Source organism: Ambystoma mexicanum, chromosome 12, assembly GCF_040938575.1.
Source record: "Ambystoma mexicanum isolate Mex_15411 chromosome 12, UKY_AmexF1_1, whole genome shotgun sequence".
NCBI lineage: Eukaryota > Metazoa > Chordata > Amphibia > Caudata > Ambystomatidae > Ambystoma > Ambystoma mexicanum.
Genome location: NC_090936.1, coordinates 1,162,927,684 through 1,162,955,549, shown reverse-complemented (window position 1 = coordinate 1,162,955,549; position 27,866 = coordinate 1,162,927,684). Strand labels below are relative to the sequence as shown.

The 27,866-nt window shown below is 46.4% G+C and overlaps 1 protein-coding gene and 1 pseudogene across 1 annotated transcript in view; both read left to right on the top strand.

Annotated features, from left to right (window-relative positions):
- Positions 1-27,866, top strand: part of TBK1 (TANK binding kinase 1) — an 814,893-nt gene that overhangs the window by 600,021 nt on the left and 187,006 nt on the right. The gene's annotated exons all lie outside the window — the stretch shown is intronic.
- On the top strand, positions 25,549-26,045 carry LOC138513151 (E3 ubiquitin-protein ligase RNF152-like; annotated as a pseudogene).

The window sequence follows — 27,866 nt, the reverse complement described above, 5'->3', positions numbered from 1 at the left end:
TATTCAGAAGGAGAGGAGCATAACTTGCAGAGGAGTATTAAAGAGCACCAATGTGAATCTTGCTTTCCTTGAAGAGTTGCTAAAATGTCGATGTTGCAGAATAATGAACATTGTGAAGCTGTTGTAAAGCTGTTATAAGTTGTTATAAGTTGATCTTAACCACAGAAGCACTTACTGATTGCGAATCGCTGTTCGGTCAGGGGAGTATACCCGAATGGCAAACCTTTGAAGTAGTAGGCCTGGCATGGAAGTAAACCAGGTAGAAGTTGAGGAAGTGAGTGCTGTAAAGTAGTGCGAAGACAATTTGCATTGCTTGTAGTGCTGAAGTAAGAATTGTATAAAACTGATGCAGAGGAGGTATATTGCTTCAGAAATACCCCGTTTTGACAAAACATCCCGACAAAGACAATCATCATTGCTATTGATGAACTAAGAAACTATTTTTTATGTGAAGAGGATCATTCTGACTATTAATCTTGCTTAAAGAAGAGAACCTTCCATTTTCTTTGTTGAATGCTTGGAGTGTTGGAACCTTCTGTTGTCAAGTTGGAGTCCCAGACAACTGTGTTGGAAGTTGGTTACAACCCAGGATTTCCTTATTTATTTTTGGAGCTGTGGAGCAGAATCCTGCTTGAATCTACAGAAGGGGAATTTACCCATATTATAATTAGAGACGGTTGTCATATTACGAATTCAATTGTTATATTATTTTTGTTGCCTTTGAACTGTCAGGCATTACTTCATTGAGTTATTGTATGTATAAGTATGAGGGACAGATATCCTTTGTTAGTGTTTACTTTAGTTTTCTTTAGGCAGGGAAATCCTTGTCAGGTTAGGAATAGTGAGGCTTTTATCCAACGTTTTACTTTAATAAAATGGCATCTTTTGAAAAAACGTCAAAAAGTTGTCTGCCTCACATTTCTGAACCCTCACAAATATGACAATCATTTAGGAGCTGAGAAATGTATCTCATAACGTTTCTGCATTTTTAAATGTGTTAAGATATCAGCATGGTAAGGTCCTACTTGAAAGTGGACTCGAACAAAGCCAACTCAAGGACTGAAGCCAACGCTAAAAGGAAATGAGATTATTTAATGGAGTCCCAACAAGATAAAATTTATTTTTTTTACAATGTTTTTATTGGTTTGAATACAAACATACATTAAAACAACACTTTTGAATCATATGTATAAAAACACTGTCCCCTCCTCCCACTGCCTGTCCGACACTACCATCCATTGCAGCCACTTTTACGGGCTTGTCCACAATGTCATCCTGCGAGGAATCTCTGTCCTCCGAATCACCCCCTCCGCTTTCGAATAGAGATGCTACTAGATGTCTCCAGCCTATCAAAGCATGTGCTTCCTCTTCCCCTCCCCTATTTGAGGCTTCCTTCCACACAGTTGTTTCGGTTTTCGCCAATTTCCGGAGATATTGCCACCAGGCCTCCGCGCTTGGCCTCTTCTTAGCTTTCCAACTCCTGGCAAACTTGCGCTTCGCTAGTATATACGCCAAATCCTTAAGCTTGCTTACGTGTTTAAGGTTACACGGTGTAGGGAACCCGCGAGCATCCCGGCCCATAAAGAATCTTTATCAAGTATAATCTCTTTATCCGCCAGGAGGTACGCCACTTCCTCCCAAAATCTCCTAACCTCCGAGCATGTCCAGAACATATGCGCCATCCCAGCATTCACTTCTCCACATTTTGGGCACGTCTGCAGCCCTGCATCTTTAAACTAAGCTATATTTTCGGGGGTCATATACGCTCTGAATTATGAACAGCTGAATGTGTTGTAGCCTTACATTCCTAGAAACCTTTTATGATACCCTCGTTCTCTGTGTCACAACCCATCTCCCATTAACTCCCCCCTTCTTCCTCCCAGTCACGTCTCACCCCAAGCACTTCTTTCCCAACCCGGGTCATCACCGACTCGTATATCCGGGAGACTTCATGCCCACCCTCAGATACATCACAGAACGTTTCCACCACAGTGTCAGGCTGCTGCGTCATAGCCGACTCTGTCCACTTACTCTTAATTAACTTAAGCAACCTGACGTACATGATGTACTGACCCCGGTGTTATCCGGAGTCCCTTATTAATTCCTCAAATGGTATCCGTGCACCCTCTCGCCATATGTCCCCCAGCGTCACTATGCCCACAGTTTCCCAGTCCCCCCTGAGTATTATTCGCATTTGTTGGTCCATTCCATCTAGCACCACTAACGGCATCTGTGGGGAGCACGCTCCGGATTACTTAGTAGCCGGCAGGCTCTCTGCCAAACCTTTTTACCCACCTCTAACAATCCTGACCCACTTCTCCACCCTCCAGCTGGTAACCACACCCATTCTTTCAAAAAGTAGGGGCCACAGTCCGCACCAAGCAGCCTGGTCTTGGATGTGGACTCCTCTCCCAGCCACCATGCCACGTATTGGAGTTGGCCTCAAAATTAGGTAGTCTAACTCCTCCCAGTTCGTATGGGTTCTGCAGTTTCCACAGCGCAATCCTGTTTCTGCTTTTACCCCATATAAACCCCCTGCACATGCTGTGTATATCCACAAAGAGTATTCTCTGTATCAGGTATAGAATATTAGCAAATAAATGCAACCGCCTAGGTAGTACAACCATTTTCAGCAGAGCCACCCTCCCCATCATGGTCAACAGAAGCTTGGCCCAAAATATCATAATGTTTTTAATGTTAGTCATTGCCTTAACTATATTCAGCCTATATTCAACCTCAACCTTAAATAGCAATACCTAGGTATCTAAACGTATCTGTCACCCACCCAATTTGTAGCACAGGGAGCTTACCCACTGGTATACCTACATATCTGCCCAGAGGGAATGTGCTGGACTTACTGGGGTTGACTGTTATACCCGACAACTTTGCGTTCTGTTCCATTACTTCCAGGACGTACTGCAGGTTCTCCTCAGGGTATTGCAAATATAGCAGCATATCATCGGCATACATCGAGATCATGTGCCGCCCTCCTTTGGTATCAATCCCGACTTCACCATACTACTGACGTAAGTATGCCGCCAGGGGCTAAAGTGCCAGGACAAACAACATTGGGGACCAAGGGTATCCCTGTCGGGTGCCCCTGCCCAATCGCCACTGTTCAGAAATAGTTGTCCCCGTTTTGACCCGAGCCAACGGGCCACTGTATAATAGCTGTACCCATTTAGGGTAACCGGGCCCCACTCCATATTTCCTCAGCACCGCCAGCAGCCATGGCCACTTGAACGAGTCAAAAGCCTTCACAGCATCTAATGAGATTATCGCTATTTCTTGGGAACTCCCGTCGGTCTGATCTATAACATGGTGTAGCCGCCTAAGATTGTCAGATATATTCCTCCCCGTGACATAACCTGACTGGTCTGGATGAATGAGGCGATGTGGAAAGGGCTTCAGCCTATTCGCCATCAATGCCGTTAATATTTTGCTATCCTGATTAAGCATCAAAAGCGGTCTATAAGACCCGCACTCCGCCTCCGGTTTGTTAGGCCTCAGCAGTGGAATAATTATTGCTTCCCGAAGGGATGTAGGTAGCGTACCAGCCTCAAACGCCTCAGTTAACATGGCCAACAGGGGAGGGAGCAACTCAAAAATGCTTTGTAAAACTCACTTGGTAGGCCATCTGCACCTGGGGCTTTACCAGTGGGTAGCGCCTTGATAATATATTCCAATTCCTCCAACGTCACAGGGGCCTCTAGCCTCTCCCTCTCACTCGCCTCCAACTGTGGCAGGGTCATTTCTGTCGATGCTTCCTCTGTCTGTATCTCCCTCATCTCCCACTTCTGCATACAGGTCTTCATAATATTCATAAAATCTTGTATTCACCTCCTTCTGGGTATCCCGTATCTGCCCATCAGCTCCTTTAACCACCCTGATAGCCTGCCGTGGAGTCTCACTTTTATATAACCACACCAGTAGCCTGCCCGGTTTATCTCCCTCATCATGTTGTCTCTCTATATACTTCTTATAATTCAAGTTACACAATCTATCCCGGTGCCCCCTACATGTTTGTTGCAGTTGGGTAACGGTTACCTCCCCTCCCGAGAAGTCTCCCCCTTCTTGCAGTTTGGTTTCGAATTCTTTCTTCTCCTTACTTAGGTCTCACATAATACTACCCTGTATCCCATTAGATAGTTATATGGCCGCCCCTCTCACCACCACCTTAAACGGCTTGCACAGCGTCCCAGCTGAATTAACGCTCCCAATGTTAAGTTGAAAATTTTCCACTATATCTTTCCTCAAGCTTTCGCTGAAGGCGGTATCCTTTAATGCTTCTGCTCTAAGTTTCCACGTCGAGATTCTCGCCCTGGGGGCTGAAATCTGCCACGTAACTACTAATGGTGCATGGTCAGAGAGGACTATGGCTTTATACTCGGCTTCTATCATAGCATGTAGTAGGTCAGGTCCCACAAACATGTAATCCAATGTAGTACATAAGTTCTGCGGGGCAGAATAAAGCGAATACACCCTGTCTTGTGGTTGTTGCATCTTTCATACATCTTTGAGCTGAAAGTCTCGCAATAGGGTACGCAAAGCATTCGCAGAAGGGGCCCACCTTTCCTGTCTATCGTCCGACCTATCTAACCTCGGGTCCAACGTACAGTTGAAATCACCACCCCAAATAAATGCTCCATCCATGTATGGGCTGATTTTGGCATGCAGGTTCTTAAAATAGGCCCCCGTGTCATGGTTCGGAGCGTAAACATTTACAATGTTCACTTCTACATTCTCCACCAATCCTTTAATTATCACCATTCTACCCTCTCCATCTATGGTAGATTGCAATAGTTTAAACGGGACATGTGTTGCAATCCATTTAAGGACCCCCATGCGTAAGCTGAGTACGCAGCTCCCAAGGTTGTGCCCTTCCACTTCCGTATGACCACCCCCATCCGTTCCTTAGTTAAATGCGTTTGCTGTAGTAATGCCACATCAACTCTCAACCTCTTCAAATATATCATCACTTTATTACGTTTCATATAGGAATTCAGTCCCCTCACATTCCACGTCACTATTCTTAGATCACCCATTTTACCCATATCCTACTCCCTTCGTCCCCCCTTCCCTTCAATTAATCTTCCTCTTTGGCTCGTGAATGCAGGCTTGTGTCCTCATTTCCAAGACTAACTCGTGATCATTAATCCTCCCGGTTGGCTCGCAAGTGCAGGCTCACATTCTCGCTGTCAAAACTGACTCATGATCACAGGCTATCCCTTTTCCCTTAACCCCAACTTCCCTCCCCACCCCTTCAACAAAAATACCCTCACCCCAAGCCCCCCAACTCCCCAAACAAATGCCCAGCTCCATCCCTGGATCTCAGGCTCCACAGGGTGATAATAAACTTCTAATATCCTAACTACTAGCCTAAGCTACCGGGGGTAACGACATGCTTCCACTGTACTCCTGCATGAGCTCATCGTGACCGCCTTGCATCCCCTCTAGGGGGTCAGTCATTTATGGTCCGTAGCATGACTCACATGTGACTCCAGTCTTCACCCATCTGTTCTGCTCCATCTGGTCATCCGCGTCGGCTGGACAATTCCGTGCATCTAACCACGTTGTCGCCACTCCAGGGTGTTGAAGAAATACGCTCTGCTGTTGTGTATTACTTTGAGCTTCGGTGGATACAGTAGCATGTATTTGTATCCAGTATCCTGCAGTCTCCTTTTTACTGACACATAATTCAGTTGTTGCTTCTGCATCAAAAATGGTGTAGTCCGGGTAGGCCGTGATGGTCGCTGACCCTCTACTAACCGTCCCACCTTTCTGGAAATGCTCCAATATCTTCTCCCGATCTCTATAGTTCAGGATCTTGGCGATCAGCGGCCGGGGCGGGGGGGACCCTGGCTTCAGGCGTCTAATCTGGGCTCTATGTGCCCTCTCCACTGCAAATCCCTGCGAGAGTGCACCACCACCCATTTCCTGCAATAGCATAGTCCCCACATAGTTCATCGGGTCCAGGCAGGCCGATAATGCGGACGTTATTTCTGCGTTCCCGTCCTTGTGCTTCCTCCACCCTGGTTTCCAGGTTGTGCATTTGTTGTTGCAACTTCTTTAGCATTGTCGGCACTAGTATGCGTTTTGACTGCCACATCCTTTTCCAACTCCCCTGTGCGTTCTCTCAACTTCTTGATATCCTGCCTCAGGAGATTGCATTCACGCAGACAGCGTCAATTTTCAGTTCCGCAATGGATGTGTCCATCCTGCTTGCCCAGGACGTCTTCAGCTCGGCTATGGCTTCCAGGACCTGATGGTCTGCATGTGCCGAGGGCCCTTCCCCTTGCGCTTCCTGTTTCTTTGGTTTCACTCCTTCCGGCGCAGAGGGGGCCTTAGTGAATTCTTCTATTGTTGACTGCCTTTAGCTTTGCCTCTCTTAGTCACCATGTTCTTCTCCGTTACACTCAGGATTTGCCAGTAAGCGTTTATTCTGCCTGCTCGATTATTATGTCCGGCTTGTCGGTGTGCCCTCCCTCTGTGTGGTGGATGTAACACAGCCTAGTGCTCTCCAGCCTCGCCCGTGGTCGTGTTTACGAACCCCTGTCCACCCACTGCGTTTTACAGCACATAGGGCCTTTCATGTGGTCTTCACTCCTGTGTCTATCAGTGTGGAGTTACTTCTTTGCTTTCTTGTTCCCGGCTCTGGTCAGGCCCTCCATTGGCCCGGCACGTACTATAACTCCCACTGTTGTCTGTCTGTCTCAATCAAACTTTCAGTGCCTTTAGTTGTATTTTCGGGATGTTCGGGATGTTCTATTCGGGCTGCACTCCTCACCTTTCAGTCCAAGTTGCACTGCGTGCCCATCATTCTGTCAGGGCTGGGCCTCTACTTCCCAATTGAACCACTTCCTCTTCACTTCTTGCCCTTCCTTGCTCACGTCGCCCCTTACCGCTGTCAGTCCTTAGCACTCTGGTATCTGTGCTCTGCCGCAAGCGTTCAGTGTGTTTTCTTTCACTGCACAATTGCTTGCGTCCCGACCTTTCATCTGCGGTGTACAGGCGTCCGAAACTGATCAGAGCACAACAGTTGTCTACGGACGATCCTTGTTCCCCCCTCAGTCAGTGTATTACCCTCGACAGCTCTGCAACAATGTTTATTCCTGGGCGCTATGATTACACCTCAAGCCGCGTATTGCTCCGGGTAGAGATTGCCGCCTGGACCTGCAAGCTGTTATAATCTTTTGCTTGCTGGGCTGCGAATGTTGCTATGGGCAAGCCTCGTAAGCGTGCAATGCCTCGTCCTCTCCGGATGGTTCAGCTAAGGTGTGAGCTCTCGCTCATTAGGTGCCACGTATCTCGCACCGTGCTTGTACACTGGTGCGTTCACTTCGATGCCCAGGACCTCACGAGGGTCACACCATCCTGCAGTCGTCGGGGAGGCTGTGTCCGTCCAGTTTCAGCACAGACTTATGTGCCCAACAGGCTCACACACGGCCTCCACTGATTTATTCTACATGTAAACCCCCCCACATCAGACAGTTTCGGTTCAACTTAGTGGCAGCAGCACCCACTAACCCCCCACTTTTTTCTCCAAGCCACCATCTTAATCCTTGCCCATATCGATTACACCAATGTTTATTAAGTACGCGCGGTACTTGTCAGTTACCGCAGCCGCTCTGAAGTCGCGCCGTACAGTGAAATCCATGGGTGCAGCACAGCGCTATTCTCATCGGGGGAGGAAGGTCCTGCTATTATTGGGGTGAAGCAACGTTCTGCCCCATCCTGTAAATCCAAGCCAGCACTTTCAGCAATGTCGCACAGGCGGAGCAGTGTATGCATCCCTATTTAGAGGCACAATTAGTTTCAGCCATGGGCTGCTGAGCATCAGATGCCTGTCCCCGCTCGCCATCTTATCGCAGTAGGGGTGGGATTGTTGCCGAAGCTGTGCATGCCCTGCTGGTTAGACACGGATCACCTGGCCACGAAACTCGATCCTCTTCTCGCTCGGGCCCCAGGTGTTTACAGAATAATGTATGTGCAGTCCTTAGCATGCCGCTGTGTCCGCTCCCACTCATATAGGGGTCTTGCGCTCTGGTCCTGTTGCGATCTTGCCCAGCTCTTATTCCAGCCCGTAAGCATTGCTTTCTTCTTGCGCTGGCACCTTTGTGTTTGTCACGCTCTTGGATCAGCGCGCATTTGTTCTGCTCGGCAAGTGCAGTCACACATCTCGTTTCCGCACGATGCTTCCATGTTTGTGCTCTTCACATATTCCCCCAGCCGCAGTTCCATCGGTTTGGACATCCATACATCGACGGATGCCTCGGGCTCAGCAGGAGAGACACGAACACACATCCTCTTACATGGCTGTGGAGCCATGCCCCCAACAAGATAGAAGTTGGAGCCAGATGCGTGCAGGTATGTCTGCTTCTGTAGTTAACAGAACCAGTTGATGCAAAATTGTAAGGAGCAGGTTTACAAATGTTACATAATTGTGGATTCCACTAATTTCTTTCTTGTTCATACCAAGCTTTTACTATTTCAGTTGCAAGCAGTGATGTGTTTTTGTGTAATGCGTAAAGTCCAATTTCACAGCAATGCACCAAGCAGCGCAAATCCAGGGCTGCTTTGAACCTTTTTGAGTTTCAAGGTGTATAAAAGTGTACCAATGTGTTTTCGTTCGAAATCTGAAAAATGTAGGTTTTTTAAAAAAAAAAAAAAATGTATTATGTGAAATGGTTATACAAGATGATAGAAATACACTATTGAATTTTTCTAGTGCTCACCCCCGCCATCTCAAAGAAAAATGACCGCACGACAGTACCTCCGTATTCGGAGAAACTGCACCGATCTGGCAGATTTTTACAAAACATGCTAATCATTTAGACTCACGTTTACAGCAAAGGGGTTACCCCAAAAAACTGCACTTCTTATGTAGGTATCCAGGTTTAGATCACAACAGGAAACCGATCAGACCATGCAGACCTGCAGTCTTGTTCAGACGCCAGCGAAGACACAGACGATACAGAGGTACGGTCTGGTACAGGAAATAAGATATATGTGAACACGCGTGTCACAACAGTAACTGGGAGAACTGATGAACCACCGTGTCACAACAGTAACTGGGAGAACTGATGAACCACCGTGTCACAACAGTAACTGGGAGAACTGATGAACCACCGTGCCACAACAGTAACTGGGAGAACTGATGAACCACCGTGTCACAACAGTAACTGGGAGAACTGATGAACCACCGTGTCACAACAGTAACTGGGAGAACTGATGAACCACCGTGCCACAACAGTAACTGGGAGAACTGATGAACCACCGTGTCACAACAGTAACTGGGAGAACTGATGAACCACCGTGTCACAACAGTAACTGGGAGAACTGATGAACCACCGTGTCACAACAGTAACTGGGAGAACTGATGAACCACCGTGCCACAACAGTAACTGGGAGAACTGATGAACCACCGTGTCACAACAGTAACTGGGAGAACTGATGAACCACCGTGTCACAACAGTAACTGGGAGAACTGATGAACCACCGTGTCACAACAGTAACTGGGAGAACTGATGAACCACCGTGTCACAACAGTAACTGGGAGAACTGATGAACCACCGTGCCACAACAGTAACTGGGAGAACTGATGAACCACCGTGCCACAACAGTAACTGGGATAACTGATGAACCACCGTGCCACAACAGTAACTGGGAGAACTGATGAACCACCGTGTCACAACAGTAACTGGGAGAACTGATGAACCACCGTGTCACAACAGTAACTGGGAGAACTGATGAACCACCGTGCCACAACAGTAACTGGGAGAACTGATGAACCACCGTGTCACAACAGTAACTGGGAGAACTGATGAACCACCGTGTCACAACAGTAACTGGGAGAACTGATGAACCACCGTGCCACAACAGTAACTGGGAGAACTGATGAACCACCGTGTCACAACAGTAACTGGGAGAACTGATGAACCACCGTGTCACAACAGTAACTGGGAGAACTGATGAACCACCGTGCCACAACAGTAACTGGGAGAACTGATGAACCACCGTGCCACAACAGTAACTGGGAGAACTGATGAACCACCGTGCCACAACAGTAACTGGGAGAACTGATGAACCACCGTGTCACAACAGTAACTGGGAGAACTGATGAACCACCGTTTTTTCAGTTATCCTCACAACGTGTATTCGAGACTTCACAGGCCCCCGTTTCCAAGTCTCGACAACACTTTGAAATAAACAGAAATGTACCAGATTGAAAGGCCGACACCACCGTGCGGGCACCAAGGTAGGCTGTCTTTGCCGCCTAATCCAGATATCAATATTTCTTTAAATAGTTCTTTAGACACCAAGGTTGACTGCACAGAAAATAAACAATATTAAAATAACAAGGGTACATTTTTGACACAGTCCGGTCTTTTGTAGCATTATAGAACTGCAGCGAGGGCCGTACCTGGCGTTATGGGCCCTGAAGACCGAATTTAACGAGGTATGAGGGACCATACCGCCCGGTACGGCCCTCGCTGTAGGTCTATAAAGCTATTAGAACACCCTCAATTTTTAATTAAAGTACAATAAATGAGACCTGTTAAAAATGCCAAATTACACATAAATGTTTCTGTCACATTGACTTGTTTGTGTTTTTTTATAGGGTGGTGCAATGTGATTGGGTGGGAGGAGTATGCCATTGAAGAAAAATCAGGTGTGTGTATGCCTGCCCAGTGTCCTAATTAAATACATTTCAGGTCTTTTTTTTTTATACACTCCAAAACCTTTACCTTTCAAGCATTGCACCTTTTAATTGAGTAGGAATCCATTTGCAAGGTGTCTTTGCAGACACACACTAATTTTACATGCAAACAAAGAACAATCAACTTACATCTCCTATTTCGTTTGCAATTCCCATAGAACGGTGCACCGAGGACGTCGGGGCAAGGTAAGTGCACACGTTCTACAAACATTCTGCTTTTCCTTGTTGGCGCTTTGAAGCGCTTTCCTTGCGAAAGCATTTCTTCCTGCTTCAGTTGAGTGGGCGGGGCTACGTGGCTCACGTTGGTTTCCTATGTGTAATACGAAACGGAACGGTAACTCTTTACGTTAACCCTTTCAGTTCGTATTACACCGACTATATTGGTTTGTATAGCCCGCAGATTGACAAATCACAACCACGAAAACACAGAGTGTATTCTAATTTTCAATAGGACTCCCGGAGAATGCTAAAAGTCGCTTCCGAACTCGGTGGCAGTAGGATCTCCCGTGAGACAGAAAACAAACCATCATTAAGACGCGGACCTGCTAGATCAGCTACTTTTACATATATTTGTTCTACGTTGGTAGGTCCGTTCCAAAGCCAACCAGCTTTACTTCAAGCTTTTAAGCTCTAAGCCTGTTACTACTGTACAAGCTTTTCAAGCAATAAGATGGCTTCATTGCCACTCATTTTTTGACATCCATACAGGATTCGTTAACCATATGAGGGCTGCACCCGGATGACATAGCGTCCATTAACTGAAGATTTGACTTTTAGAAGTCCACCGCATAAACCATGGGCAAGTCCACACCTGGGGACAAACTTTAAATGGGGCATACACCAGCACTTTCAGGTACTCCTGGCAGTAGTATTAAAGTGTGCTTCTTTTTATTTTTGTCAGCTTCCCCGTAGGGTACGCCCACCTGCCCTGAGGAAGGCTGGATCATGCCAATTTGATGGCACCACGCTGAAACGTGCAATAGAATCGCAAATGTGAAATGGGGATTCTATAGAAAAACCAAGACTTTTACTTCCATGTAGGCAAACTCACATATGGGCATACAAATACTGTGCCCATATTTACATTAAATTGTTTCATGAACTTTGAAAGAAAGTTCATTTTAATCCATTCTTTCATTTACAATTTTTTTTCTCTCGCAATTACATATGGAAAGTAAATGTTTGATCGAATTGATTGCACTCGCATATTTCTCGTTTTCCTTTTTTGTATGAACTTCTCAAATGTCTGAATGAACTATTTGTCACTTTGTATGTTAGCTTGAATAATGCATCTCTTTTGTTATTTAGTTCTTGAATTATGCAAAAGGTTTTTTAATGTCACTGATTTTTTTTGTGGAATAAAATCACTTGATGAAGTTTCACAAAGCACACAAAATACGTGAATGTCTTTGTACAGGTTGGACCAAGTGTGATATTTTGTTGATACGTGTAATCTAAAATCATTTTTCAAGCATAAATTCATTATTCAACAGCAGGCAATATATATAGGTTTGTGGAATCTGCTTAGATCACATGCTGTGCATAGGCTGACATCTGGTGGAAGCTGCAGAGTATTACAGTTTGTTTTTCGAAACTCGAAAATGGGCGTCGACAAAGGCGTGCCAGTAATACTATCCCTAGTGTGACATCCACTGTACCCATGATCCCTCACGCGTGTAGGACCCTCAGATTGTTTTTTTCCGTCATACTGGTCAGAAGCATTTCGCGGAGTTCCCTGGCATTAGCCATACTTTTGCAAACTATCGTTATATTTTCCCCATTCTCCACCCCAACGTCGAGTCACCGAACTTCCACACTCGACGTCGGCCCGGAGAAGAAATCGAGAAGAAATCGACCGTCGACAGCTGCAAGACGGATTTGGGCCTTGGAAGGCCTCTGGCCTCGGCCCGGGCCTAGGAAGGCCTCTGGCCTCGGCCCTGCAAGTAGGGAGAGTGGGGGAGGACATACTCTACACTCTATTGGTATATAAGTACATTCTTATATATTCCTACGGTTACCAGTCATTTGGTCGAAAACCAAATGGTCGAATGACCATTTGATCGAAGTAAAATGGTCGAAAAAAAAGGTCGATTTATTTATTTTTTTAATTTTATTTTATGGGGGGCTCCCTCCCAACCCTCCTTTTTCTTTATTAAAAATATTTTTTAAGCGACCAAAACGGGAAAAAAATATATATAAATAAATAAATAAAAACATTTGACCTTTTTTTCGCCCATTTTGATTCGATCAAATGGTCATTCGATCTTTTATTTTCGACCAAATGACCGGACACCTATTCCTACACCTAACAGCCCGCTGCCACAAGGTGTGTATGGAGGGTACCCCTTTCCAATTCTGCCCCAAGTGCAACCGCAAGTACCCTTGGGTTGACAGACACGCCACGTGCAATCTCTGCTTGGCGAGGGACCACCCCGAGGCGAACTGCAGAGCGTGTAGTAGGTTTAAACCGAAAACACTTGAGGACCGTCCGATCAAGCGTTGGGCCCACCACGCCAGGCGTCGGGAGGCCATGGCAGCGGAGGGCACCTTCAGCGATAGCATCGACGCCGTGCTTTCAGACGGCGAGGGCAACGTGGCATCAAGAGACAGTCGAGAGCAAGTCCCCGACCTCGGAAGGTCGTCCGGCAGGGCGGCTATGGGGAAGACCCCCGGCGACACAAGCGCTACCCACAGCACTTCCACAAAGCACATGAAGTCCATCCGAGACTCAACGCGCACATTGAGTTCTCGGAAAGAGGCACATAGAGAACGGTCCGAATCGGTGTCCTCTGGGCATTCTCGATCTAGATCACCGCATGACTCCAGGCAATCATCCACTGTTGCCAAGAGTGCATCGCTCCCCAAGGTAACGGAAGTTCGATCGTCGGAAGACGAAGCCGACTTCCATCCCCAGACCGCACTCCAGGAGTCGGCGCCCGCAGACCGCGTAACGGCAGCTCCCGAGTCACTACCTCCACGTTCTAAAGATAGGGACACACCCCCGAACCTCGACGCCAGGCGTCGGAAGGATCCAGAGGGACGAAAAGGCAGAGAAAACACTCTTCCGCCCACAGGGAGGGGGGAAAACAACAAAGGAAGCAGTCTCAGCCTCCTTAGACAACTCTAAAACTTTCCACTCCACATAAACAGACAGACAAGTCCCAGTCTTCTGTTATCCCTAGGACCCCTGCTAAAACCAGTAAGTCTAGTCAGGACAAGGCGGAGAATTTCCCTAAAAGGGTCATTCCCAGTTCTAGAGAATGGTCTAGTGAGGACATCGACAGGGTTATGTCAAGGATGTCATCTTTGGCAGATTTTTACACAAAAAACCCTGAACACTTTCTCGCCTATAATCCAGACGGGTCAGCACCCTCAGGCTCTAAGGATCCAATACCTCCAAGTAAGAAGTCCCGGTTTGAAGCCCCAACACGGTCTTCGGACCCCTTCTATATACAGCCCTACTCTCAATATCAAGAGGATACATCCTTTTGTGAGGACCCATATTTGGGCATGTTGGAAGAACAAACTGGTATGGGCTACTATGGGGATGATGAGGACCAAGAAGAGGAAGAGGAAGACCCGGAGACCTACAGAGTAGATTCCCTGGTAGAGAAAGAACCCCCGCTTACCGACTCCCCGGTTGACAATCAACCTCTCCTGAATGAAGTTCTGTCCCGAGCGACAGAACACTTCCACATTGAAACCCAGGGTGCTCAGGAAGAGAGAGACTTTGCTGAGGAGTTAGTAGGAGAAAGGAGACCTGTTACGCAGGCCATCCCTATCCTTAAGTCTATTCAGAGAAGAATAGACCCTTCACTTGTAAATCCCAACCTCACCAGGGCAGTGAACCCCAGGATTGAGAAACTTTTCAGTGCAGCCCAATCAGACCCACTATACATAAGGGGGCATCTGAAGCCGGACTCCCTGGTAGTTACAAACACCCGTAAGAGGCCGGGAACACCCTTGTCATCGTCCGAAGCTCCTCCCGACAAAGAGAGCAGGAAACTATATGGGTTGGGCAGGAAGGTAGCCTCCACTTCAGCCTACCAGGCAAGGATTGCAAACTCCACCACCCTGTTGGCCAGTTACAACTGCCACCAGTGGGAAGAAGTCGCGGCACTCATAGACTCCGCCCCAGAACCCTTAAAGAGCCAATTGGCACAAGTTTCCGCAGAGGGAAGAGCCGTGTCCGGTTGCATTTTAAAAGCAACCTTTGATGCCGCGGATAACACTGGCAGATTGATAGCAGAAGGGACTGTTATCAAGAGACAAGCTTGGTTACGGCAGTCTGGATTCAAGGCTGAAACCCAAGCATCACTGTTAGATAAACCGGTGGAGCCGGATCTGTTGTTTGGTAAGGCGGTCGAGGACGCGCTGAAAAATGCTAAAGATGAGTATGAGACACTCAAATCCCTAGGCCAACTAACCAATAAACCCCCTAATCAAAGAGGGAATGGTAATTTTCATTGCCTACGCGGACATAATTCCCAGAGAGGATCTAACTATTCCCAGGGGCAGGGTACACCATGGAACAATAACAACCAGCAGTCTACCCAGGGTTATGGCAGGGGTAATAAAAGAGGACGTGGTAAAGGTAGAGAAAGCCCCAATAGAAGCGGCGGCACGCCTCCACCAAAACGGTGGCGCTCCGTTCAGGGTCCCTTCTCACGCAACCCCAGTAGGGGGACGCATTTCCAACCACACCCAAGCTTGGGAAGGGATCACATCAGACAGATGGGTTCTGTCCACAGTATCCGCAGGGTACTGCATAGAACTGTTAGAGCGTCCCCGGAACCATCCTCCACGACAAAAAATGCATTCTTTAGACCACCAGAAGATCCTCCTCGAGGAGATCGTCAATCTGCTAGCAAAGGACGCGATAGAACTCGTCCCGGGACACCAGGTAAACAAGGATATTTATTCAATTTACTTCCTTGTGCCAAAAAAAGATTTGACAATGCGCCCAGTATTGGACTTACGGCCTGCAAACAAGTATGTCGAGCCCCAAAAATTTTGCATGACTACTCTCCAAGAGGTAATCCCCCTCCTAAAAAGGGGGATTACATGGCAACATTGGACATGAAAGATGCCTATTTTCATATTTCCATGTTCCCAGCGCACAGAAAGTACTTGCGCTTGAAGGTGGACAGTCGGCACTACCAGTTCAAGGTACTGCCCTTCGGGATAGCTTCGGCTCCAAGGGTATTCACCAAGGTACTGGTGGCAGCACACCTACGCAGGGAGGCAATCCCGGTCTACCCTTACCTGGACGACTGGCTCATCACAGGGGAGACCCCAGTAATTTGCAGAACAAACATTCAAAGGACGATCGACCTCCTCTTCGAATTGGGTTTCTCAATAAACGAGAAGAAGTCAAGTCTGGTGCCAAGCACCTCCAAACAATTCCTAGGAGCTATCGTAGACACCCAAGAGGGGTTGACCTTTCCATCCGAGGAAAGAATTCAGAATATACTACTGCAAATTCCGCATTATCAGACCGGTTGCCAGATAACGGTACGCAAAGCAATGCGTTTGCTGGGCATGATGGCGTCATGTATTTACCTTGTCCCCCACGCACGCCTGCGCATGCATCCCATGCAGGAATGATTTGCGAAACAGTGGTCTCAGGCAAGTGGTCATTGAGACGATCTAGTGGTCGTTTCGCCAACACTTGTACAAAGCCTTCACTGGTGGACAAGAGAAAATCTGTCCAAGGGGAAACCCTTTTACGATCCCGAGAAACGGGCGGTAGTCACAACCGATGCGTGCCTGATAGGGTGGGGAGCTCACTATCTTCACCACACAGCTCAGGGTCTCTGGTCTCACTCAGTGGCCAGGAATCCTATCAACCTACTAGAGCTTCTGGCGGTATTCAGAGCACTTCAAGCATTCAAGCCCTACCTGCAGAATCTGTCAGTGCAGATCCGGACGGACAGCACTACAGCCATGTTCTACCTGAACAAGCAAGGGGGGACTCGCTCGCCAAATCTGTCCAAGCTTGCCCAGATATTTTGGATATGGGCACTCAGACGGAACATCTTCCTGTCATTACAACATGTTCCAGGGGACCTCAATTCTTTGGCGGATGCTTTGAGCAGAGACTCCCTTCCAGAGGAACACGAATGGTGTCTACACAGAGAAATCGTAGAAGATATCTTCTCTCAGTGGGGTTTCCCCACTATAGACCTATTTGCCACAAGCGAAAACAGACAATGCCCAGGATTTGCATCCAGGTTCCCCCAACCAGACTCCTAGGGGAACGCCCTGTGGATGAACTGGTCAGGGATGTTTGCGTACGCTTTTCCACCGACTCCCCTCATCAGGAAGGTGGTCAACAAGATGAACAGAGAATCGATGACGCTCGTCCTAGTTGCTCCCTTGTGGGCCAGACAACCGTGGTTCCCACACCTACGCAGACTAGCAGTGTGTGAACCCATCAGGCTCCCGGGCTGGTGCAACCTACTGTCCCAGCACCAAGGGCACATGATACACCCTCAACCCAACTCATTGAACCTGGCAGCATGGCTCCTGAGGTCATAGAGTTTGGACATCTCAATTTACCACAGAGATGTATGGACATCCTAAAAGAATCTAGGAAGCCAAATACGAGGCACTGCTACTTTGACAAATGGAACATATTTGTTATCTGGTGCCAGAATAAGCAAATCAACCCGGTTAATTGCACTCCTTCAACTATTGTCACATACATGCTCCACCTGCTGGATGCAGGACTGGTCTTTAACTCACTAAAGGTACACCTGGCAGCTCTGTCAGCATACACCACCTCCCATAACAAGGTGTAATTGTGGAAAATACCAGTAGTTAAAGCCTTCATGGAAGGAGTAAAGAGACTTCACCCTCCTATTTCAATCCCACCACCAGGATGGGACCTTAATGTGGTGCTATCTAAGCTCATGGGCCCACCTTTCGAGCCCATGCATAAAAGCAGTCTCAAACAGCTGACTAATAAAACAGCCTTCTTAGTAGCTATTACATCTAAAGGAAGGGGCAGTGAAATTCAGGCTCTGTCAGTGCAAGATCCTTTCTTTACAGTTCATAAAGATAAACTGGTTTTACGCACACACCCTAGGTTCTCACCTAAGTTTATTTCTAAATTCCACGTGAACCAGTCCATCGAGCTTCCGGCTTTCTTCCAAGACCCACAGAGCTCGGCTGAGGTGAAACTACACACCATAGATGTGCGTAGGGCGGTCCTCTACTATGTAAACAAGACCAGACCGCTAAGGAAAACAGACCAACTGTTTGTCTCCGTAGCTACAGGAAGAGAGGGGGATCGCGTCTCTATAGGTGCCATCTCTAAGTGGATTATTAACTGTATCCAGCTGTGTTACTCCCTTTCTGAAAAAACTCTGCCTTTCACGCCAAGAGCCCACTCTACAAGAGGCATTGGGGCCACTCTGGCTTTCATTGCAAATGTCCCCCTTGACACCATTTGCAAAGCAGCTACTTGGAGCTCTATTCACACTTTTACTCAGCACTACTGCATTGACACCCATTCCAAGACAGATACCCAAGTGAGACAAGCGGTTTTTTGCTCATGACCCTTCTCACATCCCACCTCCTTCTTCAGGTACTGCTTGCTAATCTATGCACAGCATGAGATCTAAGCAGATTCCACAAGCCTCAGAAGGGATACATTACTCACCGTAATTGTATTTCTGATGCTTGTATCTGCTTAGATTTGCATGCGACCCACCCTTCCTCCCCTCTGAGAGAAGGCGCATGGATGCGTGTAGTCTTACCTTTCTTTCTATCTGCTTGGATTATCTGTACTCACGCTTCTCCTCATGCTACCTCATGTCAGAAAAAATACAATCTGAGGGTCCTACACGTGTGTGGGATCATGGGTACAATGGACGTCACACTAGGGATAGTATTACTGGCACACCCTGTGTCGATGCCCATTTTTGAGTTTCGAAAAACAAACTGTAATACTCCGCAGCTTCCACTAGATGTCGGCCTATGCACAGCATGTGAATCTAAGCAGATACAAGCATCAGAAATACGATTACGTTGAGTAATGTATCATATATATATCTCGGGGTAAGTGGTGACTCTGCAGGGATAGACACCGTATTCATCTTTTGTGGATGAGTCCTCATTCTCAGATACCTAATGGCATGTTATCAATGTACCACGTCTCTCCCGTATAACTACTCAAAGAACAGGTCATGGAAACTCATCTAGACGGAATAAGGTTTGTGCCTCAGGAGTTCAAGAATTAAATATGAAAACATTGAACTGTCCTAATTCTGCATTAATTAGAAGTTCTCGCTATAATCTTAAATCACAAACTCTTTTCACAACCTCCCCTCACTCTAAGAACTCTCAATATAGAAAACGGTTGAAAGTCTAAAAAGTCCCGTACCATTATGGACTTTAGTAACCATAATGCCTATGGTACTGGAATGAGGAAGAAGCACTGGAGGCAGTGAATATTCCGAATGCTATTTACCAAAGTGCGGTCTAGTTGTTACAGACCAAGGAGCCCGAGCAAGACATTTAAATCCCAAAATGAGAGCTGGGAGAAGGAGATGATGGAGAAGGTGCTGTGGAAGGCGTAGCTAAATCTGAATCTGTCCGAGGTGAGTGAGCTGCTCCAGAGAGAAAGCCAGCTGATGCCGTCATGGAGAGAGAAGGCGAGCAGCATTGCAGAGGACGCACAGCAAGAAGGAGCCCAGCTGACGAGGAGGCGCCAAGCCAACGAGGGGGCGTGTTCCCAACTCAGAGCACAACGTGTTGTTGAGAGAGCAGCATGGAAGATCAACGAGCTGTCAGAACTCCAGGAGACAGATGTGCAGTTCACCGAAGGTACGCGGAAGCAGGAGAGAGAGCGGGCGGGACGCCAGCCACAACAGCTGACTATGAAAAAGGAGCTGCCAAAGAAAGCCGGGTTGTATACAAATTGTTCGTATTACAACTGTTCGAATTACAATTGACCTTTTCACAATTGACCGAATTGTGAAGGACAATTGTAACATATATGTGGGGGGAAACCCCCCGCAACCCCCCACCCAAACCCGCCCAAAACCCTATATATATATATATGGTCAATTGTGACCCTTTAAATTCGGTCACTTGCTCATTGAAGCAATTGTAAACGATCATTTTGGGTAATACTGAAAGCCGGTGAGTTGGCCAGATGTCCCCAGGGACCTTCGCAGAAGAAAATTGTTACAACCCTTTAATTTTTAATACTGAACAATTAATGAAACCGAGCAGAAACCCCATGAATTTGAATACCGAACAATTAAAGAAACAGAGCAAAGGTTCCAAGAGCGGAAGTTCACTTATAGGGAACTACAATTGGGGAAAGCTTATACCCAACTTTGCTAACAGCCAAGAGGCTGGGAGAAAACCACAATCAAACAAAATCTTTCTTTAGGAGATGTCCATTGGGGCAAGCTTATATCCTGCATTGCCAAGAGACTGTGAAACCATACAGAGGCGTCAAAGGCGCAACTCTCCCTTTTTGAGATATCAACTGGGGGAAACTAGTAACCCAAACTGCCAACACTCAAGAAACTGTGAAGAAATAGTTAATAGGCACTTTGAGAATAATGCTTCCATGTCAAGTTCTCAGTTTGGGGAAAACTGGAATGCGCATTACCAAGAGTCGAGAGACTATAAGATAAGACCGTTATTGTTCAGCTCTCCTTCCAAGAGACATTGGTGGGGAGAATCTTGGAATCAATATTGTTGCCAAGTTTTATTGTACTTGTAGGAGTTTTCTGCCTGGAAAGCAAGTATACCAGGAAAAAGGGATCTGTCATGGTCATCGGGCCAAGAACGCAAACATTAAAGGGCCACATACACAGGGGGCCCGGATGGACACAGTCCTGGCGCCTTTGACGCCTTTGGCGCCAGGCGCATGAATAACAGTAAGCAAGAACATTTATTTGGAACAAGAATGCTTTTATTATGGACATAGCACCTCCTTTTTGGGTGAAAAGTGCATTTAACATGGGAACTTCCATTTACTAAAGTAGCCCCACGTGTACTCTTGGGTGTGGCTGCTGCAATTGGGTTGCCTTGCACATGCTGACTCTCTAGGTGTGGCAGGCAAGCCAGGCCTAATGGGCGTGCCCACGATCACAGCTATATAAGCTGCTCTGATCCCAGAGGCAGACGTTTCGCGTTATTCTGCACTTCCATGCAGCGTAACGCTCACCGCCACCTGTGATTAGCCTTACCTTTGGAAATCCTGCTTCCTGCCATCATACTTACCACCTGGGGAATCTGCTCCCACCTGTGCGCGTCTTCGTTGATCCTGGCATTCTTCTTCAAATCTTCTGGAATGCTGACATCTTCTTCTTGGCACCGCAGCTCATCTTCAAATCTTCGAGAATGCTGAAATCTTCATCTTGGCACCGTCCATGACTGCAGCACCTGCAAGTAAAAAGAAAAGGCAAGGTTAGACATTTAAGACATTCAGTTTAAGGTTGCACTACCACCGAACCTCACGCTTTTCTTTAAACCATCACTTACCTGCTGTTGGACATTGCGGTTTCCTCCAACTTCCACCCGGCTGCGTTCCACGCCCCACAGCTGCTTTTGGGACACATTTCCACCTATTGGGAAGAAAACAGAAGAGAAACATTATTCAGGAATAAACAACAATATTGAGAGCAATAATACAAAGACATAAAACGAGAAGAGGCAAAGAGAAAACAGAAAGGGAAAGAGACAAGAGACATTGAGAGACACTTACTACCAACCAGGAGAAGCATAGTCGCAGCTGGACTGGACTATTACTTACCGGGGATCAGTGAAGGAACTAGATCCCATCAACAAGCAGGACGGAGAGCTTATCATCAATAATTAACAGGTGAGCCTTATGGGCCGGTACATGCCCACAGAAATCACACCTGGGCTAAAGAGGACTGCCCTCTCCGCATGGAAAGCCAACCCCTCTGAAGCCACCAAACAAAAGTTCAAAGCCATCTCCAAATCCTATAAAACAAACATTACCACAGCCAAAGCTGACTCCTTCAATGCCAAGATCACCGATGCCAAGTCGGGATCCAAAGAACTATTCACCGTCTTAAGGGAATTGGAAAAACCACCTGCTCCCCCTTCCTCAGTCCTCAAGGACGCCAAGTGGTGTAATAGCACCCAATCTGCCATGTTAGAGAAGCTCAACACTCTCCAAACCACAATTCACGGACCCCAAAAAGCCCTCTCCAACCTTATAGCCAATCTGCACGCCAAACCAACCCCCTCCCTGCTATTTGACTTCAAAGATGTCTCGGAGCTAGAGGTCATTGCCCTGCTAAACTCCATTAAACCTTCCAATTGTAAGGGTGATGCCTGCCCAGCTAGCTAGTCTCATCAAAGATTCGGCACGCATCCTGGCCCCATTCCTTACTGCTTTTATCAACTCCTCCTTCCAGTCAGGCCATGTCCCGTCTGGACTTGAGGAAGCCTGGGTACGCCCATTCCTTAAAAAAACCCTCACTCAACCCAACGGTCCCTGGGAACTACAGGCCCATCACCACTGTTCCGTTCCTGCTCAAAATACTGGACAAAGCAGCCTACCTGCAAGTCCAAAAATTCCTGGAAGACAACCGTCTCCTCGGCCTGCGGCAATCCGGGTTCCGCCCATGCCATGGCACCGAGACGGCCCTCTTTGATCTAAAGAACCAAATGGACGTTCTCAGAGACGAAGGCAAACCTGCTCTCCTATTGCTCCTGGATCTTTCCGCCGCCTTTGATTTGGTGGATCACAACACCTTGTGCCACCATCTAGCCACCCAAGCCAATTTCTCCACCAAAGCATGTCAATGTATCACCTCCTTTCTCCAAGAAAGAGCCATGAAGGTCTTCTCTGACTCAGCAGCCGCCTTTCCCAGCCTTATCACTTGCGGTGTCCCTCAGGGCTCTTGTATCGCGCCCACACTTTACAACCTCTTCACAATGCCCTTGTTCAACATCCTCGACTCCCTTGGCATCTCATATACCAACTACGTGGATGACACACGGGTCCTTATCCCACTTACCAGAGATTACTTAGCTGACACCAAAACCCTCACCTCTATCTACTCCTCCATCCAATCCTGGATGGCAGAGAATTGGCTCTGCCTTAACAGTGATAAAACTGAACTCCTCCTCATAGGCTCCCCACTGACGCTGGGCAACCTCGGAGATCAATACACCTCCTTCACCATCAATAACATTCCCATTAAGGTCTCCAACTACGTGAAGACGCTCATAGTCTACCTGGATTCCAACCTATCCATGGACAGACAGGTGAATGCTATCGCCGCCTCCTCAGCGTACTACTCTAAAGTCCTCAACGCCGCCAGGCCCTTCCTGTCCCCCCATAACTGCCTCACCATTGCCAGGGCAATTAGCGGGTCATGGCTAGACTATTGTAATGCCCTCCTCGTTGGGACCTCCAATAAAAACATTGCCAAATTGCAGCTAGTCCAGAACAACGCTCTGAGGGCAGCCACAGGTACCGCCAGAAGAGACCATATCTCTGAAATCAGGAGGCAGGCTCACTGGCTCCCAGTCAAACAGAGAATTGTCTTTAAGACCCTCGCTTTCACCCACAAATGCCTGCATGAACTTGCCCCTCCCTACCTAACACACAGAATCACCAAGCACACGGCCACAAGACCCTTATGGTCACGCTATGTCAACACAATTGTGATGCCCACCACGCGAAAAGTGCGCGCTGGTGGCTCCAGCTTTCCTACCCAAGCTGCCACGCATTGGAACGCACTGCCACCTCATCTCAGACTGATCGAGTCACACCTAGCCTTTCGTAAGGGTATCAAAACTAGGCTCTTTGTCTAAAAGGCCTCCCAAAGTGATTCTACTTATGTACTATTTCTGTTCCTGCATACCACTGTATATCTATGTGTAACTATGAGACCTATGGTCATCCACTCTGCTAATCACCAAGTTCCCCTCACATTCTGTAACAGCGCCTCGATGCCTTTTGGCTGCAAGTGCGCTTAACAAATGCAAATAAATAAATAAATAAATAGCACGATACTAGAAGACCATTTTAGTGACTCTAGGTTTATGCCAAGCTTGAACACAAATGCTGTTACAATGGATGCCATCTTTGGCTTATGCGCCACATTGGCAAATGAACAGAGCAATAAAGAGGATTTTGCCTGTGTCGTGGATGTGGTTCTGGCGAATAGTGTAGTGGACAGGGGATCGACGCGAGAAATATTAGAGGTGGATTTTGTAGAAGAGGTGGATGAATAATCTTCAATTAAGCCAAGTATGATAAACACCCCTCTTTCATTCTCTGACAACTCTATCATTTATGGATCCAAATCAAAGAAGGCTTACGCATGAGCAGCCAGCTATAAAATCTCCTAGAGCCTGCAGCTCCTCCCCCCCCAATAAACATTTGAAAACAACACATGATGCAGAAAGAGAAACAAAACTAAACAATCGTCTAAACGTTAAAAAAACAAGTATCTGCAGTAGCACCTAATAATGCATCACCATTTGCAGCTATCCCAAATGTAAACCAGAATGGGACACCCATGAAGATCAAGAGAGCCAATTCCCGGAATATCGTTGTTGAAAATAAACACTTAAGTGACGATCTGCTACTTTGGACAAATGGCTACAATTTCCTGAAGAGTGACACACCTAGGCCAACAATGAAATGTGTAAATATACCCACACAAAGAGAACGCTCAAGTCATCAGGGGCCAACAGATACATTCTGATATGGGTACACAATGTAGATTGCCTATTGCCAGTGAACTCTCTCAGATGACAACTGAGTTTGTTGCCTCAAGGACAATGTCTAAGCCCATCTCTGATAATGGGCTGACCCCCTCACCTACTTATAGGCCAAAGATAGCTGAGGACCAACTAGGCCCCTTACGAGTCTTGTTGGAAGATAGCCAATGTGCGTGGACCCACCGCTATAACCAGCAGCATGATAAATCGGCATACTATCCACGATGCATTTTCATTGATCAAATTCAGCCTACCAGCCATAACCCATTTCTAAATAGAGGAAACCTGATGACACTGTTCCACCAAATTGAGTTGTCTTGATGTCACAAGATATTGAAAGACTAGAACTGCTGACTATCATAGCCAATTTAATTGGGTGGTGGTAAAGTTTGTCAGCTGCATGGTGGTGGAAAGGCTCATGCAATTTGAGTTGTATACTATGGGTCACTGTATGGCACTATATTATGGCACACTGAAGGAGGAATGATTTAAGACCCCTGTATATACCATGGAGGGAAAAGCAGTAACAAAAACCTGCTTGCTCAAAAAAGAGATTGGGCTACCTAGGATAGTAGTCGAAATCGATAGCAAACTTTGCCCAACAAGTCTTGGGCATCTTCCGCTGAAGAGCCATGCTTTTGACCACCGGCCATCTCTGAATTGGGCCTCCTATCGTGGAATAAAATGGGGTTTAGATTGTTCACTACACAACCAATATCCTTTACTGCTCTTGACACAACTGACATATTTATGTTACAAGAAAGCTGTTTGATGTCTCCCTTCTCATTGGATGGTTATCAAATATTTTTTCAGTGAGCAACTAGAGCTCGGAAGGGGAGATCCAAGGGTGGCTTATACATAGGCCTTGGACAAGGTTACGAGACAGTGGGGTACAATACTGGAACATCTTGCGACAGTGGCTTCGCAGTTGTAACTAAGAACCTTTTTGATTGGAATGGAAGCACTTTAATATTAAATGTATATGGTTATGAAATGCAGCGGCAGTCATCCAACTTAATATTGCATCATAGATAAACTTTAGGAAGCTGTAAAGCAGGATTCGGCCTTCACACTGAGTGGTTTTGGCTATGATGGAGACTCTTTCACAAGATTTGCTGCTCGAATGCCAAATTTGGTTCAACAATTACAGCCTTCTGCAAAGGCCAATGTTACTGGACTGTCAGCTCACATGCTGCTCCATCTGCCTCCAGCAGATAGGACCAACCAAAAGGACTTGCGATGTCCGTGGTGCAGAGGCATTACAAAGCTGCCACCTGGATATTCTGGTTCTCAGTTGCCTGATGATCCAGATGTCATTGCAATCCCACACATCTCGCAGAACACCCCAGTCTTCATCAAATTCCCCAGCAATGTGTGCTATATGCTGCCAATGCTCCTCTCTAAGGAGCAGGCTTTTTTAACCTGGGGACATCGGTTGCCGCCTTTTGCCAGCCAACCAGCAGAAATCTGTTACAGTGCCAGTGGAGCAGCAACCGTTGCAAGGAGGAATGACACGTGAAATGGTAGAGGAGCCAGACAGGCGGTTGGGGTTAAAAGCTCCACCTGGTCTGGTGTTTGCACTGTGTAGGATTCCCTCCTTAATCCAAAGCATCAAGAACCAGTCAGTGGCCTGTGTGCCCCACAATGAGCAAATGTTGGAACTCTGCCATCTTCACAATGCGCCTACAAAAGCAAGCATCCCTCTCATGGTCACATTACGATAGAAGACTGCATGATGCCTTTTTACACAAAGACTGTAGTTTTGTAATGGCTTGAATTGCGCGCCCCATTTTCTAGAGTATGAATATTTTTCAATCTGTAAACTGATCTTCCTTAATTCAGTTGGTGTGATTTAAATGTAAAGTAGATTAACATCTGACATGTCCAGGGAAAACAATAAAATATATATATATATATATATATATATATATATATATATATTATAGTATATTATCCCCCTGATGGAATACATACTGCCTCACTGCTGAAAAAGCAATGACAGAATTATTGTCAACATGGAAATTGAAGAACCCCAAGGGGAGAATATTTATAGCTGGTGACTTCAATGCGCAATATATTCATTTGGTAAGTGATGTTCTAACAGATGACCAATGGAGCTTGCTTTCAGAGCATTCCTGCGCATTGGTAAAGAAGTTTCGGAGGTGGTCGGAAGTACCATTGTTGCCTAGCACTACTGAGCTCATCCATGACTGTTCGTCTGGCTGCTTTGAGAATGGTACTAGGCACTACCTCCTTATCTAATATTGGGAAACTAACCTGGAGTAAGTTATTATTAAACGTAAATTAAGCTAGTGTCACTATGGAGAGCCCTGATATATTTTCTATGTCCAAAGGACATGTATATTACTGAATGGATAATGAAGCACATCTTGAACTGGCTGAACAAGACTATGTGGAGAATATTGGGCTGCCCCTGATAGAGGCAGCAGATATTGGTTTTTACTTACATAAACTAAATCTCAAGTCACAGGAAGGGGATCGAGTGACATCTATTGAGAACAAACGGTGCTATGAGGAGCATGTTAAACAAAGCTTAAAATATCATAAGCCATGCAGTTACATGCTCCTACACACGCTCCTTCACACTAAGACGCTTTATCATGTACATTCAATTAAATATCTTGCTGGTTTTGGAATATACTGGCTCCTGGCAGAACATACCATGAAAATAAAAAGATGGTGTCGCTTGTGTGTCAAATCTATAGAAACCAGTAGGCACGTCTTGACGTTATGTGAGAAGGTAACTGTTCTTCACATCAAGGGCTAGGAGCGCTTTTGCATATGGCCAGGTAGTATTGTAACAGATCCGTATTGGTCTGATTGTGGCAGCAGAGTCGCTTGTGATCACTGCAGTTGCAAAGCATGTCTGTGAGCGCACTCAAGGCATGCTATTAATGCACACTCCCAAAACGCAAATAAGTGAGTGGGCCAATTCCATAGAATAAGTATGGAGGTAGATTCTGGACACTGTTGGGCTAATGTATATTTGAAAGGTAGTTTTGTGTGTGTGTGTGTGTGTGTGTGTGTGTGTATATATATATATATATATATATAATATTAATCTGTATATGTATCTACCAGTGAACAATCATTTGAATTTGTAGCATATGAATTGTTGTTTTAACTGTTTTGTACTTAGTGTTATGCTTTGTATGCAAAAGGCTTAATTGTATTAGCCTTATACATTCAATAAAAATATTTTTAAAAGTTAGTCCTGGCAGGCAAGTATACCAGGAAAGAAGATGTTTTGAAAAGGTATGTTTGTGGCAAAAAGGTGTGTTGGAAAGACCTTTGTTGAATCAAATAACTTACTAACCTTGTCATTTGTTTGACAAGCTGTGGCATCACCAAGAGTAGTTGCTCTGCTATCCTGACCAAAGTAGCTCAT